This window comes from Heterodontus francisci, chromosome 12, assembly GCF_036365525.1.
Source record: "Heterodontus francisci isolate sHetFra1 chromosome 12, sHetFra1.hap1, whole genome shotgun sequence".
Taxonomy (NCBI): Eukaryota; Metazoa; Chordata; class Chondrichthyes; order Heterodontiformes; family Heterodontidae; genus Heterodontus; species Heterodontus francisci.
The window spans coordinates 87,288,933-87,310,322 of record NC_090382.1 but is presented as its reverse complement, the minus strand read 5'-3'; the positions used below and the strand labels follow the sequence as shown (position 1 = coordinate 87,310,322).

General features: G+C 42.3%; 1 protein-coding gene across 1 annotated transcript in view; it reads left to right on the top strand.

Moving 5' to 3' along the window:
- The first annotated feature begins 1,032 nt into the window (after nt 1-1,032).
- atp10b (ATPase phospholipid transporting 10B) overlaps nt 1,033-21,390 on the top strand; it is a 443,112-nt gene continuing 422,754 nt past the window's right edge. Inside the window, 1 exon segment of the mRNA XM_068043811.1 lies at nt 1,033-1,138. The gene's annotated coding sequence lies outside the window, so the exon portion shown is untranslated.

Sequence of the window (21,390 nt, the reverse complement as noted above, 5' to 3'; positions counted from 1 at the left end):
AGTGAGTATCTGATCACTAGTTGCTAATGAGATGAGGTCCAAAACCATAAAACTGCCTTTAATTTGGCATTAATTGATAAACACTTTTTCATGAAGATAGCGGCCGGAATTTTATGTCAGGCCAGAAGCCTTGCCCACCGGCCACCGAGCCTGCCTCTACGGGCCTGGAAGCCACACCGTGACTTTACGTGGCCTAGGACCTGAATTGGCCTCGGGCAGGACTTCTGCCCCTCTGAGACAGGAAGTCCGGCCTCCAAGAGTTGCCAGCCAATCAGGGGGCTGGCAGCTCTTCAGTCCCTGCAGCGCCACTGGGAGCGGTGGCCACTGCTGGGACTGCACCCAATCAGGACGGCAACATGGACAAAGCCCCAGAATGCAGGTAAGTGTGTGGGGCCTCGCCGGGTACAATGGGCTGTGCCAGGTGAGGCAAGGGGTGGTCACTCAAGAGGGGGAGGGGAGATGCTCCAGTGGGAATGGCGTCTCATGGGGGCACAGGGTGCCTGATCAGGAGGCTTCCCCCAAGCCAGCGAGGAGGCCGCCAGTTTCTACTGGGCGGCCTTCTGAGCTACTGAACCGCCCATCCGCCACTGGTAAAATTCCAGCGACAGCAGGAGAAGGCCCTTAATTGGCAATTAATTGACCACTTAAGGGCCTTAATTGGCCTGGGGCAGGCAGGCGGTTTGTCACATTCCCCGCCGTGTGTAAAATTGCAGAGGGAAGGTGATGGGAAAGGCACCTGCCATCTCCCATTCTATTCTATGCCACACTCACCCGCTCCCCCACACCTGCCCCTCCAGCTATTCCTGCAGGGAGTGTAAAATTCCAGCCAGTGTCACTTTAAACTCAGTATCTCAGATAAACTTTCTAAATGTTGTGACCCTTTTACGTTCCATTTAAGGGAATCCAATGAAATTGCTCATTCTTAAATTATTTATTCAGCAATTGATTAACCATCCTGGGTCAATGACTCCACAAATCTATGCTCCATTTATCTAAACTGGTTTGTCTGCTTTCTCTCATTTCGTGCCAAGACTTCCTTGTTTTTAAATGGTGTTTTAAAGTGGAGTAAATAACTGAGAATATGTTAAAACCTAAATTGAAGCACAAGAAGGCAAGTGACAACTTTTAACAACTTTAAGTAAGTAAATATTTTTACTTCTTGGAGCTGCCTGGAAAGAAGTGGCAGTCCTTGTGTGTGATAATTAAAGAGAAAGGAAATGCGAGTTTTGTAGTTATTGAAGCGGCCTATACTAGTGAGAAAACAATGGTGCCTTCATCAAAGCATAGGTGAAATTTATAGGTGACTGATTTTATTCTGAGTAGTGTACTTGAAAGATATTTGGAGCACGAACAGGAAACACTTGAGGTGGGATGGAATTGTCAGTATCTGTGTTACGAATAAAGGTGTTTGGCTTTGCTATCAGGACAGGTCACTTTTTACCTCCAAATAACATCTTAACTTTGTAAAATATGTTTAACCTTACCTTTTTTTTTGCATTTCTGTCAGCTTTGATGAGTTGTGTTCCTAGTGAGAGATGTCTGAGTCATTGTGGAACACTGCAGCATTTTACAAGATTTATATCCTGTGTTCACATATAGGAAAAGAAATGGGTAACCCAAGTGATCCACTGGGAAGAAAGTGTGAGACGGTGGCTCATTTTAAAACTGGAACAGGGTTGGGAATGCAATTAATCATTTGTGATCCCGTTGTAGAAGTTATACTTGTGGGTTAAACAGGTTTGCTGGATTCATTGGTCTGCGTTTTACGCCACCCCAGTGGGTCGGATGGTGGCTTGGGGGCAGCGCAAAATTGAGCGGGAGGCCTACTGCCCTGCTTTCTTCTCCGGCCAACTTTATGACGGCGGCCGGCGGTGGGAAACGGCCCATCCGCCCGAGGCCAATCAAGGCTCAGTGGCCTTAAGGGCCCTTGCCCGCCTCCACGGGTATTTTACCCGTGGTAAGTGGGCGTGCTGGGAACGTGAAAAGCCACCCAGCAATAGCTGCCAGCCTTTCCATGCCCGGGGGGGGCAGGGGGTTATGGCAAACATGCACAGGGTGCCCGATTGAGGGCCGCCCATGCCTCCCAACCTACCCCCAGGACCCAAGAGGGTATTTCTTTTAATGTGGATTTACACCTTGTAAATCCCTTTATTTGACAAAAATTATGACATGCACTGAAGTGTCACATTTGATTCATTACAATATATTTCCTATGATATTACAGATAATTTCCTGTTATCTTGTTGCTCTTTCTCTCTTCCTCTCTGGTAATTTGTTTTTCAGTCTTTGTATTCTTTTACCTTTGTCTTTTTTTTTACTTACCTTTTGGGTAGAATGGTGGGGGAGGGAGCCAGTGATGGTTGCAGCTACATCTACTGTTGTCTCTTCCTGTTTTTTTTTTGCCAGTGGCATGCATGTCTGCATTGCCATTTTCCCAGTCTGTCCCTTTGCCTGCTTTACTTGATCCGTTTGCCTTGCTATTTCTACTTTACTCCTAATGTTTGGTTTTGCACTATAAACTTTTCTTTTATTCATTTAGGAGATGTGGGCATCACTGGCAAGGCAAGCATTTAATACCCCTGAGAAGTTGAGCCATCTTCTTGAACCACTGCATACCTTGTAGTGTGGGTAATCCCACAGTGCTGTCCCCTGCTCTTCCTACATCTTTCATCCATCTCCCATTATCTTTGCCTATGAAAGAATTTGTCTGTACTCTGCAATGCTACCTTTTATATTTTTTTTAACTAAAGTTGTGGTCTCCTCCCTATCCACCTGCTCCATTGCCTGTCAATCATACTAGCTCACCCATAGGTAGAGGGGAGATGAGAGTAATTTCAAGGTAGTATTCGAGTGAGTAGGGCACTAAGGAAACATAGCAAAACTTGAGGTCAGGTGGGGGTCAAGTGGAGAACATTCCAGTAGTTGGAATCATATCTGACATAGAATCAATTGTTGGATGCCCACTGTTAGCCACTGGGAGCTCACTTCTCAGTGCTGGGGACTATTCTCAAGTGTTCCCTCCCTCCCGCTATTTGGCTGGCTGTCGGTTGGGAGGTGGCACTGCAATACATTAATGAGGCACTGCTGTTAAGATCGGCAGGGCCTCCGCTTCCATGATCTTGCTGGGTTCTTCAACCATTTTCCTCCCCAACTTCCCATTAATATTGGGGCCAATGTACAACTGAGAAACACCTCTGAATAAAGGCCTATGACCAAGACCATTGATTCAAGACAATTAATAACTTAAATTTCTTTTTCATTACATTATCTTTTACAATTTTTATTAGTATTTTGGGTCCACATCCCCAAACTAGAGGCCAGTTTTTTGGCGGGTAAGCTTTAGTCAGTTCAAAATTCTTCTTTTGAGGGCCAGGATATTTTAGCTTCTGGCATGTTAAAATTCTGAATGGTTAACTTTGGGTGCAGGTGGAGATTTAATGGGCAAAAATTCTGAACATGTCAGGAAGCTGGCTCCAACCTGACGATTTCCAGGTTTTGCTGAGGCAAGACAAGGGACAACAATCAACTTGTTCCCAGGAGGCAGGTTGGCAGTTTAAGTATGTTAATCAGGCTGGAATTCTCGGCTGTAACCAGCTTTGCATGTTTAACTGTGACCAGCTGGATTTCCTGCGCCTCAGAAAACCTGGCAGCTGCTGCGAGACAAGGATGCCCTCAGGGAGGAGATAAGTGCCTTCACAGCACACCTTGTGGACCACGAAGAGCGGGAGTACTTCTCCTGGCGCCCTGAACTTTTTTTTTTTGTTTTCCCCCCCCATGGCCAACCCCACCACCAGGCCCCCTGAACACTTTTTTTCTCCCACACCCACACCCACCATCAGCCAGCAACCCCCACTAGCGTCTGGGATCTAACCTACCTGGTCCTATAGCGTTCTCTGGAGTGCACCTTGCCTGACTGGTAGCCAAGTCAGTCAATCAGACTGATTTCAGGGCAGGGAACCTGTTGGGACCAAAAGTTAAAGCTCCACAACATGTGGGAAAACCTAGACTTCCGGGTTTCCCATGCACAACTCTACCCCCATCCCGCATCCCAACACATTGTCAAGAAAAAAAAATTCCCCTCCCCCAGTATATCTCCTCTCATTGTCAATTACTGCTTGGTTAATGTAACTCTGCATTTCTGTTTTTGTTAAAACATTTGTTTTCTATGTTTTACGAAAAAGGTTATATTGATAATGCAGTATCCCTTCATTAAAATGCTCTTAGATACCACAAACTTCACTATGGCATGTATAGTTTGTGGCCCTTTTTCTAATTTTAAACTGCATGTAATTGAATTGTAGGTCGGAAGTATCAAATCAATATTTCTTTGAGAGACGAGACAGCATAAGAAATTCTACAGTGTATTCCTCACACAGAAGTAGTTGTGTGGAGTTGGTTCCCAGTACAAACAGGTGATGCGAAATCAGCTGTGTGCTTTAAAACAGAACTGAATTAATATCTAGTTTAAGCCTGAAATTGAAGGTTACATGAATTAAGTATAGGCATATGAGAGAGAAATTCTATGCTGCATGATAATTCCTAATCCTTCTGGGACCAAGATAATGTCATATTGAAAGGCAACCAGAAGGTTGAATAAAATGCATTGTCATAGTTGATATTCTGTAGATTTGATTTGGATATCGGAGGGTTGGGGAAAAACCCTAGAGTTTCTTGGAGTTTTAGCTGTGAAACAGTCCATGACAGTGTAAATAACATCCTCTATTGGAAGGAATTGAGGCAATAGGCTAATTATATTGTCTTTTCCTGTACATTTTGTTATGTGAAAATTCCTGTTAGTTAAATGTCCATCATTAAAAATTTTCAATATAACGCAAGGATTTCTTACTATTGTGAAATAGTCACTACACCACTCATCACTGACTAAAAGCCTCTCCCTGTGACTCCTTATCAACTCAAACACTCCTGATTATGCAGCATGACCTTCACTAAAATACTATAACATAATTCCCTATCATACATTCCACAAGCCTCCCTCATCCTACATAACAACTTTTCTTTGAAAAGTAAATAACATGCAAGATTTCTTTTCCCAACTATAGAAATAAACACTGACCTGAGCTGCAAAATGTGATTACAAGTAGCATTGTATAATTTTGGAGCAGCTTGTTCATTATATGAATCTACCAGTTACAAATAACTGCGAATATTCAAAACTGTCCTCCTGAGGAAAAATTATAAAGCCATGATTGTGAATAATCTCTGACTCTGTGGTTACAGTCAAATGCTTTCAGATTGAATTTTATTTATTTGTTTTCAGTTGCTTGTAACAAAATGTACCCTGGCCCACAATAAAAATAAATTGATGAATACCCGTGTTGGCTTTGTGCATTCACCTGTATAATAATATACTGTTGCTAAACATCAACTGCAACAGAAAATCTCATATATAGGCAATTCTAGCTGAGAGTCTCTTTCTGCTAGCTTATCTTGTGTACTAAACGCAAGATAAGAGTGTGTATACATATGCAAGTTGAAAGGGAAATGTTGCCACTTTAGCTAAAATAAAAGGCTATATTTGTAGAATAGCTATGAAAAGTGAAAGGCACTTGAAGTATTGCTGCATTGGCACCTGCATTACGTATGACCGTATCAACTTCAAAGTCTGCCCCTTCGGCTTGAAGGAATACTATCAGTGGTGTAATTACACCATTGTGTCACAAATCATTTTTGATTTCAGCATGCTTCTCTGTGAACATTTTGACAGTCATGAATTCTTCAAATCTAACTCTGAATAACATCTGTGTATTGGTAGAAACCTGTCAGCTACACTTAAATAATACATGGCCACCCTCCCAGTATCTCAGTCAAGTGACCATTCTTCATTGTGAGCTCAGGCAATGAGCATCAGCAAGCTATTCACCTGAGGCGTGTATCTTGTCCAACATCTTCACACACAATAGTAGCAAGTCATTGAATAGCATTCAAGAGTGGAAATCCTGACAGATTTTCTCCTCTTCTTGCCCTCGAATGGTAACATAGAAAACATCTAGGATGTTTCCAAACTGTATTGTTTATGGCAGTGCATTTACAACTTGATCCACTGGGGAGCTGTAGGTTTTGTGGCCATGGGAGGGTCTTCTCAATTTCAGTCCCATGATTTTTATCCTGTTTGTTTCTTCTCTTGCAACCCAATTTTTACCCCCCTACACATTCAACTAACCAAGCCTTTTGTCATAAAACAAGACATTGTTCTTTGGCTTACTAACACTGATCCACATAAGTATTGAAACGTGTGTATGTGCTACCAATAATATATACAAATAAACAGTTTTTGGAACATATGTTGCTGTTTCAGGTAGCCCCAGGTTAACAAAGACATTTGAGTTTGGTTGAATTGGGGCAATGTGATTGATTTCTTTTGGGCCTCCTTATCTCGAGAGACAATGGATACGCGCCTGGAGGTGGTCAGTGGTTGATTGATTAATGTGCAAAGAGATGAAACTGTTGAGATGCTTTGATCTGATTTGTTTGTTCCAGATAGGAAAGTGATTTATTGTAAATCTGTTTTTTTTAATCATTATAGCTAGACACCTAGTAATTTTAGTTTATGAAGTATTTCTATTGTAACTGAACGCAATCAGATGTGGTTGATCATTCTATTGTTTCAGATGATTTTGAAGTACAGTAGGACCAGTTGTTTGAGAAAGTATCAGCCTAGCATGTTTATAAATTGATTGGACCATCATTACTTCGGAGGTTTGTTTTGGGCAGATTTTATTGCTGTAATCATTGAATTTTTGCTGCAGGCTGCAACATGAATGATATTCACTATAAAGTGTACATACGTATACATTTTGATTTTGTTTAAAACTGCCATGGTTGCTATCGTGAGGAAAAGTAATAGCTTTGAAGCTCTGAATGCCAATTTAATGTTGTGCATGAGACATTGAATCATTTGAGACAAATCCAGAGAATTACTTCAAAGTAAACCAAAGCACTTGAACAGGAGTATCGGCTTAACTTGGTGAAACATCAATGTGGGACAGATATCTGGTAGAACACCTACCTACAGTAGGGCCCAGAAAAGACCAAAGAGGTAACTTATGTGTAGGGGTGGAAGATGTTGGTATGGTTCTTGTGCCTGTCTTCATAAAAGAGGGAGATGATGCAGGTATTATAATTAAGGAGGAGGCTTGTGAATTATTGGATCCAATAAACTCATCAAGACTCCTGTGGCGAGTAACTCACCTTCTGACTCCCCAATGCCTGTCTACCATCTACAAGGCACAAGTCAGGAATGTGATGGAATACACCCCATTTGCCTGGATGAATACAACTCTAGTAACACTGAAGAAGCTCAACACTGTCCAGGACAAAGCAGCCCACTTGTTGGCATTCCATCCACCACCTTCAACATTCATTGCCTTCATCACTGACGCACAGTGGCAGCAGTGCATACCATCTGTAAGATGCACAGCAGCAACTCACCAAGGCTCTTTCGACAGCACCTTCCAAACTCACTACCTCCACAACCTAGAAGGACAAGGGCAGCAGACATATTGAAACAATACCACCTGCAAGTTCCCCCTCCAAGCCTCACACCATCTTGACATGGAACTATATCGCCGTTCCTTCACTGTTACTGGGTCAAAATCCTGGAGCTCCCTTCCTAACAGCACTGTTTGGTGTACCTACACTCCAAGGGCTGCAGCAGTTCAAGAAGGCAGCTCAACACCACCTTCTCCAGGGCAATTAGGGATGGGCAATAAATGCTGGCCTCGCCAGTGATGCTCACATTCCATGAATAATTTTTTTTTTTGTAAGGGAGAGATGAAGTATTAATGGAATTAGCATCCTTGAAAATGGATAAATCACCGGGCCTGGATGAGTTAAAAGAAGCCAGGGAGGAAATAACGGATTCTCTGACAATAATTTTCCAGTCCCCACTGGATAAAGGTGTGGTGATGGAGGATTGGAGAACTGCTAACGTTGTAAAAGCAAAATACTGCGGATGCTGGAAATCTGAAACAAAAACAAGAAATGCTGGATTCACTCAGCAGGTCTGGCAGCATCTGTGGAAAGAGTTCCGAAGAAGGGTCACTGACCCGAAACGTTAACTCTGCTTCTCTTTCCACAGATGCTGCCAGACCTGCTGAGTGAATCCAGCATTTCTTGTTTTTGCTAACGTTGTACCTTTGTTTAAAAAGGGAGCAAGGGATAGACCGAATAATTACAAGCCAGTCAGTCTAACCTCAATAGTGGGAAAATTATTGGAATCAATTCTGAGACACAGGATAAACTGTCACTTAGGGCACAGATTAATCAAGCATATTCAGCATGAATTTAAGGGAAGATCGTGTCTAACTAACTTGACTGAATTTTTTTTAAGTAACAAGGAGGATTGATGAGGGTAGTGCAGTTGATGTGGTCTACATGGATTTTAGCAAGGCTTTTGACAAGGTCCCACATGGAAAACTTTTTTTTTTTTAAAAGCCCATAGGATCCAGGGAAGAGTAACAAGTTCGATTCAAAATTGGATCAGTTGCAGGAAACAAAGAGTAATTATTGATGCGTGTTTTGGCGACTGGAGGGCTGTTTCCAGTGGCATTCCGCAGGGCTCAGTACTGGGTCCCCTGCTTTTTGTGGTGTGTGTGTGTGTATATGTAAACTATTTGGATGTAAATGTCGTGGACGTGATCAAGAAGTTTGCCGATGCCACAAAAATTGGCTGTGTGATTGATAATGAGGAGGGTATCTGTAGACTGCAAGAAGATATCAATGGACTGGTCACGTGTGCAGAAATGTGGCAAATGGAATTCAACTCTGAGACATGTGAAGTGATGCATTTGGGGAAGTCAAACAAGGCAAAGGAATTCACAATTAATGGGAGAATTCTGAGATGTGTAGAAGAAGTGGCGCAGTGGTTAGCACCGCAGCCTCACAGCTCCAGGGACCCGGGTTCGATTCTGGGTACTGCCTGTGCGGAGTTTGCAAGTTCTCCCTGTGTCTGCGTAGGTTTCCTCCGGGTGCTCTGGTTTCCTCCCACATGCCAAAGACTTGCAGGTTGATAAGTTAATTGGCCATTATAAATTGCCCCTAGTATAGGTAGGTGGTAGGGAAATATATAGGGACAGGTGGGGATGTGGTGGGTCTATGGGATTAGTGTAGGATTAATATAAATGGGTGGTTGTTGGTCGGCACAGACTCGGTAGGCTGAAGGGCCTGTTTCAGTGCTGTATCTCTAAAAGTGAGAGACCTTGGAGTGAATGTCCACAGATCCCTGAAGGTAGCAGGACAGGTCAATAAGGTGGTTAAGAAAGCATTTGGAATCCTTTCCTTAATTAGCTGAGGTATAGAATACAAGAGCAGGAAGGTTATGCTGAAACAGTATAACTCATTGGTTAGGCCACAACATGAGTACTGTGTGCAGTTCTGGTCCCCTCATTACAGAAAGGATGTAATTGCACTCGAAAGGGTACAAAGGAGATTTACAAGGATGTTGCCAGGACTGGAAAAATGCAGCTATGAGGAAAGATTGGATAGGCTGGGGTTGTCCTCCTTGGAACACAGGAAGCTGAGGGGGGATTTGATTGAGATGTACAAAATGGTGAGGGGCTTGGATAGAGTGGAGAGGAAGGGCCTATTCCCTTCTGGTCAGTGATTAGGGGGCATAGATTTAAAGCGATTGGCAGAAAGATTAGAGATGTTATGAGGATTTTTTTTTCACCCAGGAGGTGGCGGGGGTCTGGAACTCACTGCCTGAAAGGTTAGTAAAGGCAGAAGCCCTCAACTTATTTTAAAAGGTGTCTGGATATGTACCTCAAGTGTCGTAACCTGCAGGGCTACGGACCAAATGCTGGAAACTGAGATTAGGCGGGGTGGCTCATTTATCGGCTGGCGTAGACAAGATGGGCCAAGTGGCTTCTTTCTGTGCCATAAACTTTCTATGATTCTGTACACTCACGCAGATCATATTTGAAATGACCTTCTGGGAAGGTATGGAGGTACAAATTTTGAATTGTTTCAAAATCCAGTTAGATGCCAAACTCCTGACTCAAACCAGTAAAAGTAAGACTTTAGAAACTGAGCAAAAAATTAAGAGTGTCTGGGAAGGCAAGTAACATTAATTTCTCAGATGTGACTTTAATTTTCTTTTTTTTAAATCATGCTGATCCATTGTGCATTGGGATTACTTTTGCTCCATCTGTCTGTTTGGAGCAACTTAAATGCTCAGTGCAAAGATCAGCTTCTCCGGCCCAGTGGTATAGAACGCAAACTGATAAAGTCTATTTACTGCCACCAGTATTTCTATTTGGTTCAATGCACATTAATCTCTAAAAATGCAAAGTAGTTTTAAAAGTCACATTGAGCTTCACAGTTTATTGTCCTCAATGATGAGGTTACAAATTTTAGCTTGTCCAGTTGAGGAAGAAAATTAGCTTCCTTCCAAGTTTAAAGAGGCATGCTGTGCATTCGTGGCAAAAAAGTGTTTGTGCCACATGTCCCAAAGTTTTTTGTTATTTTCCTTCTCACTACATGTTTCAAGATGGATCTTTCTATTGCATATAAAAACAAGAAATGCTGGAACCACTCAGCAGGTCTGGCAGCATCTGTGAAAAGAGAAGCAGAGTTAACGTTTCGGGTCAGTGACCCTTCTTCAGAACTCCGAAGTTCTGAAGAAGGGTCACTGACCCGAAACGTTAACTCTGCTTCTCTTTTCACAGATGCTGCCAGACCTGCTGAGTGGTTCCAGCATTTCTTGTTTTTATTTCAGATTTCCAGCATCCGCAGTATTTTGCTTTTATCTTTCTATTGCATAATTGCTCGCTATTGTGAAGTATTTTTCTAATGGTTCATACACTTATTTGTTCAGTGCTATTTGCTAATTGTTCAATGAAGCAGGTGTGCTATTTGTTTACTCTTAATTACTCATTTCTAGGTTCTTCCATTCCAAGAGTTGCTGTTTATGCACATTTCCAGATTCCTTTGTGCCACTCCCAGGCAGAAACATATGTATGCCAGGCCCCAATTATGTCATTGCAGTGACTATGTAATATTTACTGGGAGGCCTAAGGAGCAGTTGATCAGGGCCAGAGGAGGCTATGGACGTAAGTTCTTTTAAAAAAAAAAAAAAAAAAAATTTCCTTTGTGCTCCTTCAGGCCCTACAAGGAAATTTCATTTCAATTTATTCATTCACAGGATATGGATGTTGCTGGCAAAGCCAGTATTTATTGCCTTTTGAGAAGGTGGTGTTGAGCCGCCATCTTAAACCACTGCAATCCATGATAGTGGTTTTGATACAACTGAGTGGCTTCCTAGGCCATTCCAGTGGGCTGCTAAGAGTCAGCCACATTGCTTTGGGTCTGTTGTCACGTGTAGGCCTGACCGGGTAAGGACGGCAGGTTTCGTTCCTTCAAGGACATTGACGGACCCGTTGGGTTTTTACCACAATTGGGTAGTTTCATGATCACTATTATGGAGATTAGCTTTTTATTCCAGATTTATTTATTTAACAATTTGAATTCCCTAGCTGCTTTGGTGAATTTTGAACTCCCCCCATTGGATTATTAGTTCAGACTCCTAGATTACTAGTCCAGTAATATAACCACTATGCTACCATACTTGGTACTTAGCCAGTCCCTACACTCTTTCCCTTTCCGCCCCCCCAGAGGTAAGGGCTGGTAGTCAGCACACATACTTACCTGCTTGGCCGATAACATCTGGGCCTTAAAAATTAATGCAACTTTTATCTGATTGTCCTCCTTGGAAGACATACACAATCTGGTGTAATTCTGTCATAAAAGGATCAATATGTGTAATGACATCATGGTAAATAAATCTGGTTATTCATCTTTCACTCACCTAGTGGATAGGTACCAACTAAATTACTGAAAGAGGTCTGTGGTTTCTTTCGGCCACAGTCTTTTGCAGATTTAAGCATATTTGTGGTTGACGATGTTCTTATGTTTTGAAATTCAATTCTTTTTCTCTGTTGACATCATCTTGGATTCAATCACTGACTCCAGTACTGCAATGCACAGCCTCACAACCCTCTGTTTGTTTTTAAAAATGCTTCTGCTGTGTAAGTTTCAGGTGGATGTTACCTGAATAGAGGTGAGACAGAGGATAGCCAACCCACCTCTCTTTGGGCTTCTTGACCAAGATAGACCAACAAGGTGCAGACTTGCACTCTTTAATCAAGTCAGAGAGTTTATTAAGTTAACTAAGATTTAACAATGGCAGTAGGTATACAGCTGCTGCAACTCGACACAAACTGTTCTGGCTTGAGTCCGCTGGGGCATAGTCTTCTCTCCTTCTCTCCTTCCTCTCTTGCTGTGTTCTGTTGACCAGAGTTAATCTTCTCCTTCTAAGTGTGCCAATGATGTCTCCAACTCTCCTCTTTTTATCCCTCTTGAGGGGTATCTGCCTTCCCATATTAGGCCACAATCTAATTCAACTAACATGTTTGGGTTAAGACGACATCATTGTTTGCCCCTAGTCTCATGATGGCTTAGCATATAGACCTTTTTTTTATCCTTGTTCTTGCAGAAGTGCAGAAAAACATGTTTTCCAGACTCTCTAAATGTCAATTCAGCATTAAACAACTATACATCTACATTGACCTATTTCAGTCAAGATTGCCAATCATGTCTTGCCATCAAATCTTGACATTGAAGTTCTTACATAAAATATATTACAAAGTTATTCATAAAGTCAAACCATGAAAATGCTCTCAACCCTACATCTGTCTATCCTAAATCCCTTGCATTTGATATCTACATTCTCTTCTTCTCGATCTTTCAACCATTGGAAATAGTCTGTTCCCATCTACTGTCTCTCCTTCCTTTTATATTTGTAAATCCCTCTATTAAATCACCCTTTAATCTTTTCTGTTCAAGGTCTTTTATTTTCATTTTTCATAATCAACATTGTCTTAGTTATGGGAAAATTTGTGTTTAGTTTAGTTTAGAGATACAGCACTGAAACAGGCCCTTCAGCCCACCGAGTCTGTGCCGACCATCAACCACCCATTTATACTAATCCTACACTAATCCCATATTCCTACCACATCCCCACCTGTCCCTGTATTCCCCTACCACCTACCTATACTAGGGGCAATTTATAATGGCCAATTTACCTATCAACCTGCAAGTCTTTGGCATGTGGGAGGAAACCGGAGCACCCGGAGGAAACCCACGCAGACACAGGGAGAACTTGCAAATTCCACACAGGCAGTACCCAGAATTGAACCCGGGTCGCTGGAGCTGTGAGGCTGCGGTGCTAACCACTGTGCCACTGTGCCGCCCTATTTCCATTTGGAAGTGTGTAGACAGCACTGCAAGTTATTTGATTTAGGACAATCAAAAGGGAAAAAATCTTCTATCTCAGCTCCTTAGTTATAATAGAAATATTTGCTTCTGGGGGGGATTGTGGGGGATTCAATTACTAGGGGTCACAAGTTCAAAGTGAGAGGGGAAAAGTTTAGGGGGGATATGCGTGGAAAGTTCTTTACGCAGAGGGTGGTGGGTGCCTGGAACGCGTTGCCAGCGGAGGTGGTAGACGCGGGCACGATAGCGTCTTTTAAGATGTATCTAGACAGATACATGAATGGGCAGGAAGTAAAGAGATACAGACCCTTAGAAAATAGGGATAGAGGATCTTGATCGGCGCAGGCTTGGAGGGCCGAAGGGCCTGTTCCTGTGCTGTAATTTTCTTTGTTCTTTGTTCTTTGTTCTCAATCTTGGTTTAAATTGATGATCTATGTTCTTAAATGAGTACCTATGCTGTCTCTTCACCAATACTGTCTGTCATGCAGGCCCCCATCTGTCAAGAATGAAGCACACATTATTTCACCACATGAACATTAAAACTTAAAATTGCTGCTGTGAAGAAAAGAAGGCCTATTACAAGGGGTTACCAAGCCCCTGACTGGAAAGACATTTGCATAGTAGCAGACAATACTTGGAATGGACAAAGGGGCCACTCCCTGCTCCAGTTTAATCCACAATGGACTTTTAATTACCAGACATTGAAGGTGGAGAGGCTGGCATTCCAGGTTAACTGCTAAAATGGCTGAATACACAAACTGACGTAGTCAGACCAGTTCAACTGACTGTTGGAGTTTTTTGAATTTGAATTTACCACAGAGAATTTGAACTGAGAAAGCTGTTTTGCTCCTGAACTAAAAAGACCTCTCTCCTGTCTGCTATCATCTCTTTCTTACGGGACTGAAGATCCATTGAAGACACATGAACCCCAAGAGAGAAAAGTCTCCTACAATGAACAAGGTTTACGAAGAATACTGGGCCCCAACGAGAAGCAAGAACTACCTACATAAGGACGACAGTGAGCTCGAAGTACAGTAACAAAGCTCTTCTGATATTGCCTCAAACCTCTCCACTTTATTTTTCTTTTTTTTTTCTGTCTCTATTTGCATGCGCCTATCGCGTATGCATGCTAGCGTGGGGCACGGCGTGTATCTGTAGGCGTTAACCGAATTAGAACTTTAGTTTTAATAAATTTCACTTTTCATCTTTAGGCCTGAGCAAGCCTGTTTGTGCTCATTTCTTTGCCTTATAATTGGAAAGCGGTGCACAAGGATTCACCAAGGGGGAGCTCAAAACACAGTGTGTTTAAAAATTAAACCCTGTTATTATAAGACCAGCTGAAGACCAAAAGGGACCCCTAGACACCTTTCTCACATGATCTATGTTCTTAAATGTATACCTATGCAGTCTCTTCACCAATACTGGCCCTAACTGGTTCAAAAGTGCCATTCAAATAATTCCATGCCTTTAATGAAAGATTAAAGCAAGGTGCATGGAATCCTATTAAATGTGTAGCCATTCACAATAACAGTATAGGATTTGGATAATCCACAGATGGAAATAAGCAGTTTGCAAATTTTAATCCCACAGCACATTTAATCATTTTATTTAGTTACTCTGAATAAAACCAACACCGATAGTGTCCACCCTACTTATAGCTCTCTCCTGCTTCCAATCTGCTTTTTCTCCCAGGGGAATCATGCACCTCACCAACAGAGAACAATATCTGTTTTTACCACTCCCACAGAATTACATGACACATTCTTATGTTGGTTTAAACATCATTCATATTAATTGTGTTGAAAATAGTAACAGTGCTATCAGAATCAATGTGAATTCTCTCTTTCCATTATTTTGTTTTCAAGTCATTTATTTACTTCGTGCAGCTTTTAAGGCAGTGATCCAGACAGATGGTCCAGGTAGCTTCTTGCCATTGTTTTGGCACCGGGCCAGTCTGTCAGGTCTTTAACTCCTAGGCATCTTTTCTGTAAAGCTGTGTTCTGTTGCCATTGAACTCCTCTGTGGAATGTAATCTCTAGTGCTCTGTAGCTACGACTGAACTGCAGGTGAATTGGAAATAATGAAAACCTGCTGGATGACTAATCACCAAAAGTAGCATCTGTACTTGAGTGCATGAGTGTTTTCATAATTTTGTTTTACGTTAAATCTAGGCTGATCATTAATTGCTTGACTGTTGATCTAATCAAAAGTGTAATTAACTACTTGTTTAAAAAAAAACATTATTTTTGTCAGCCTAACCAAATCTTCCACAGACAGTACTCTTTTTTTTTTAAATGCAAACTACCCATTAAAATCATTTTTTCCTTGTCCAAGCCAAACTTGTATTCTTGTCACTGCAGCAGAGTTGTGCATAGTGGAAATAAATAATGGAAAGCATCAAGCTAAGGCAGATCTAAAGTTCACAGCAGTTCCATATTAAGGCTAGTATATCTGAATGTGTTTCAAAACAATGTGCTGCAATAAAAATGTATGTTCAAGCACTTGAGGCAGGGTAATATAAATGTAATAATCTAAGCTCCTATTTGTTCTGTTTTTTCATTTTCATTTTTTTTACATGCACCCTACTGAAATAACTAAGACCTCCAAAACCCAAATAATGAAAACAGATTATCCTTGATTAGAGCTGTTTTGTTATGTGCACAGATTTTATTGCAAAGCTTCTCTATGTATCTGTATTCATTTTTGATGAGAAAACTTCCATCCCTAACTTCAGAATATCTACCTGGGTTCAATAAACTGTTATATTTTAATCACTACTGATTCGTTGAGAGTTTTCAAAACTTTCTAATGTTGATTAAGCTGACAACATCACCCTCTATTGGAGCTAATGTTGAATCATCACATAGCAACTATAATAGTGTCAAGTTGCGCTGTCTAAATTCTGAGGTTTGATTTAATGTGACTGTGTTTTACAATCCAAAAGAAAAAGACTGTGGCCTATTTGAAGTAACAGCTTTGATCTATTTTTCTTTTGGTTTTGAGTTCCATTTTATAGAAGTAGCTTTTGCAATATAAAACAAAACATTTATAAATCACCAAATAAAACCATGTTTGTAAAGCATTTTCGAGAGTGTGTTAGATCTCTCACATTGTTGTTATATAAGCAACTCCATGAGGCAAATCACGAGTATCAAGACTGCAATAATATTTCCATTCACTGCTCACTCAGTAAGTTCTTTACTGATCAATACCAAGTTCTGGACTTCATAGCAGTTTGGGTACTTGGGTTAATTCCAGCAGCTACAGTAGTACATAATGATCTGTGGGTGTTGGCTATTAGAATACCAATGTAGTTACATTTCCTTTCCCTTTTATTAAAACACAGAAAGATTTCATAGTTCTTTTGAGTTCTCTATTAATTACTTGTGATATCAATTGTCCTTGGATGTGTCATTTGAGATAGGCTACAAATATCATATGAAGAAATGCAGTCTTTGGTTTCAGCATTCATGCTAGGTCTGGACATGATATGAAGGGGGAACTTTTAACCCTCAAGGATGGATCAGTTGGGAAGTGAAAATTGTAGAAAATGGAAGCACAGCTGTGACTGAGCTCCAATGTACCCACTTCCTGGTTTAATGGAGGCATGTTTGGTTGCGTGCGAGCAACCTGCTTGCCGGAGTTGGCACGATTATTAGACAAGCGGATTGGTAATTAGCACAGCTGTTAACATCATTAGCACATGGTAATGAGGTAATTTTCAATTGAATTGAGCAGGCATTTGAATTGAATGCCTTCAGCATGAGTTTCCCGGCTCGTGGAAACATGCCAGTGAAAAGGAGATGAGTTTGATCTGTACTTCGTGGGAGTCTTTAAAATTCTGATTGCCCAATATCAATTAAGATTTGATCCCTGCAGCTGCTTTGTCAGTTCCCCCTGGTAAATGTTTGAGTTCTCTTAGCGTAGAGATCTATAAAAAGGTGGGAGGTTTTCAAATGGGCACCAGCAGAATGGTTGTTGATGGTGGGGCGGGCATCATCAATGATTCAACTGTCGTCTTCATCCAATGTACTATCACAGTCCATGGCAGCTGTGGTGGGTTCAGCATGTGCACAGGAGAGAGAGAAGAGCAGCAGAGGGACCTAGGTTGCAGCTGACACTACCCACATGAGTGGATCTACTGACGGAGACCAAGTTTCTTTGACCTCTTTGAAGAACAATGCTTCCACAGGCCCAGGTTGACATGGCAATTGATGGCTGACATCTGCAGCCTCCTTCAATAGGAGCTGCTCCTTGCTGGACTTGCCTGTCACACATTGCTCTTCGCTGTGAAAGTCACCACACCCTCGATTTGTTGGCTTCTGACTCTCTGCAGTGTGCCATAGGAGACATCTCCAGGATCTTTTAGTTGGTTGCCTTTTATAGATATATGGCAGGTTACAAATGGATTGTTTATAAGGCACTGACTTGTGTCATCTTCCCTTGCAACTAAATAGCCCGAACGAGGTGGGAAGTTACATTTTGTCTCCCTGGTTCACTTCCCACAGGTACAGGGCGTCAATTCCACATACGTGGCAGTCAGAGGACGATTACATCATCCAGGAGTTTTTAATCAACCACATGGAATTTTACTCCATCAGCGTGCGGCTGGTGTGCAACCACTGAAGAGTTTCATGTAGGTGTGACTAGATTCCCTGAAGCTGTCATGGTGCTTTCATACTATGGCACTCCAACATTCCAGATCTTTTTGATCCATGAATCAGTCTTGAGGATTGGCGTAGAACGACCAATCATGTAAGTAATTAAAGATAATGCCCAGATGGCTAAAAAGTCATGTGCGGGCCTACCTCTGACACACAGCAATTTATTTATTTTTTTCCTTTCCTCCCTGTGGCCCAGGCCCTTAATTGGTCTCGATCAGGGCTTCTGCCCCTTTGAGCCACTTAAAGCACCAGCAGTGCCGCCGAGAGTGGTGGGACTGTACCCAGCATGAGGAGTAAGAGGGACACGCCGGCATCTTAAAAAAAAAAAGTGAGTGGGGTTTTGGCCGTCACTGTGGACAGTCGGTTGGGCCCCAGCAAGGGGGTTGGGGTTGATCAAGAGGACGATGGGAGGTTCTCCAGCAGGGTAGCTTGTGCTGCTGCCGGGGCCCTCCATGGGACACAGGTGCCTGATCAGGTGGGCCACCCTACCCTGCAAGGAGGATGACCGGTTTTACTGGGCAGACTCCCCAGGTGGAGATCTGCCTAGCCACCACTGGTAATATCAGTAGTGGTGGGAAGAAGCCCTTAAGTGTCAATTAATTGGCCGCATGAGGGCCTCAATTGGCCTGGGCTGGGCGGGCCATTTGCCACCTCCTCCACTGCTGGTAAAATGGCAATGAGGATGGGTAGGTGATGGGAAAGGCACCCCCTGCCTTCCACTCCATTTATGCACCCCCGCCTCTTTTTTCGCCCTCCCACCACCCCCCGCCCCACCATGGTTAACTTCCAGCCAATGCCTGCAATGTCGGCTAGCCCATGAAATTACGATGGGAAATCTATGCTGAGTCTACAGTAAATGAAGATATATCTTCATTATATACCAAGTGACGCATCCATGTTTTTTGATTGACTTGAAAAGTTGTGAAGGCTATAGGTGGATGTACATAGGAAAAAGGGTTAAGAATGAGTGTTGTTATTCAGTCGAGTTGTTTGTGAGCAAATAACTTTAAAAGCATGCTTGATGAGGCAACAAACATCTCAATATTGCCTGACTGGTTTTCAACGGTGATGAGAAAAATGAATGTATTTGCAATAATTTAGCATGTTGCATCCTCAGGAGTTCTCGAACTGCTTCAATCCAATTAATTATTTTTGAAGTGTAGTTCCTGTTATCCAGGCAATTACTATAGCCAATTTGCAGACAGTTTGAACTTTAGCTTACAGACTTGGATTTCTAAGATGTACTGTAACATGCTCCACAAGGTGAGGGTCAACCTTGTATGTAATTAAAAATGGCTTTCGAATCTGGAGTGAAAATTATGGCTGTGATTTTGGTTTGTAAATTCACTTTGTGGCTATTGGATGTTATATTCCAGAAAGCTAATTGGAGAGGAATATAACTGGAGACAATCTTTCACGCTTTTTTTAATTTATGTATTTATTTATCTACACAGTCAAATTACAAGCATGCACCTCCTCACCCAACAACCACAGTTGCAGTTTGTTTGTATTTATGCCTCTTCTTGGAGTACCAAATCAAATAAAGGGACTAGATAACCTTAATGAATGGGCACAAGTGCCAGATAGCAACAAACCACTAACCATAAAAGAAAACTTAACGAAACACAATATCATTGCCCAGGGTGATACTGCACTCCGGTCCCTCAGGTCACAGAAGGCCTCAAGCATACTGGTGGTCACCCCATGCTCTCTCTCCAGTAACACCCGGATATGGACAAAGTCGCAGAAGAGAGGCAGACAGTCCAGCTGGATGATCCCTTCGAATGTCCATTGCCTGGGGCTATTGATGGCCACCTTGGCCAGGCCCAGGAGAGGCCCACTAGGAGTAGTGAGTCCCCAGTTAATGCCCACCGTCTACATACAATTAAACACTAATATACAATTAACAGTAGAGTGAGAGGGAATCCTAAGTATACAGATTCCAGAAGCAGCCTGTTATCCCCAATTCCCAACCAAATTAGAATATAAGATTAATCATTCTGAATCCTTTTCTGTTGGCTCCCAATGTGTGACATATAAACGCATTTAGAGATCCAATCAACTTTTTCTGTGCATTCACTCCAGAACCACGTTCTTTCATTGACTTGAAGGGGGAGGGTGAACAGTCAGAGGTTGTGGTACACATTGGTACTAATGACATAGGTAGAAAGAGGGATGAGGTCCTGCAACAAGAATTTAGGGAGTTAGGTAGCAGATTAAAAAGCAGGACCTCAAAGGTTTTAATCTCTGGATTACTCCCGGTGCCACGTGCTAGTGAGTATAGGAATAGTAGGATAGAGCAGATGAATGCGTGGCTGAGGAGATGGTGCAGGAGGGAGGGCTTTAGTTTCCTGGATCACTGGATCTGTTTCTGGCGAAGGTGGGACCTGTACAAGTCGGACAGGTTGCACCTGAACCGGAACGGGACCAATATCCTTGCTGGGAGGTTTGGTAGTGCTGAGTCAGTCTGGAAGGCAGAGCAAATATAGACCTGTTAAGGCACAAGTGAACAATGCAAGGAATTTTTCTAGGAAGGTAGATGAATTGAGGGCATTGATTTAAGACATGGGAATATGATATTCTTGCTATCACAGAGACATGGTAAAGGGAAGGGCAGGACTGGCAGCTCAATATTCCAGGGTATAGAATCTTCAGGCATGATGGGAGAGGGTGTAAAAGAGGAGGTGGCATTGCACTGTTGATCAAGGAGTCAATTACTGCAGTAAGGAGGGATGATATCTTAGAAGGTTCCTCAAATGATTCCCTATGGGTAGATCTTAAAAACAAAAAGGGGAATATCGCTTTGCTAGGAGTTTACTACAGGCCTCCAAGCAGTCAGGGAGAGATAGAGGAGCAGATATGTGGGCAAATCTCAGAGAGGTGTAAAAATAATAGGGTAATAATAGTAGGGGATCTCAACTTCCTCACTATCAACTGGGATAGTCTTGGTGCAAAAGGCTTAAAGGGGGGCGGAATTCTTAATGTGCATACAGGAGAGCTTTTTGAGCCAGCACGTAGAAAGTCCTACAAGAGAAGGGGCGGTACTGGACCTAATCCCAGGGAATGAAGCCGGACAAGTGGTAAAAATGTCAGTGGGGGTGCATTTCGGGGATAGTGACCATAACTCTGTAAGATTTAAGGTAGTTATGGAAAAGGACAAAGAGGGACTGGAAATAAAAGTACTGAATTGGGGGAAGGCTGATTTCAATATGATAAAACAGGATCTGGCCAAAGTGGACTGGGGGCAACTACTTTGTAGGAAAGTCTACATCAGACCAGTGGGACAAAGAACAAAGAACAGTACAGCACAGGAACAGGCCATTCAGCCCTCCAAGGCTGCGCCAATCTTGATGCCTGCCGAAACTAACACCTTCTGCACTTCCGGGGCCCATATCCCTCTATTCCCTTCCTATTCATATATTTGTCAAGATGTCTC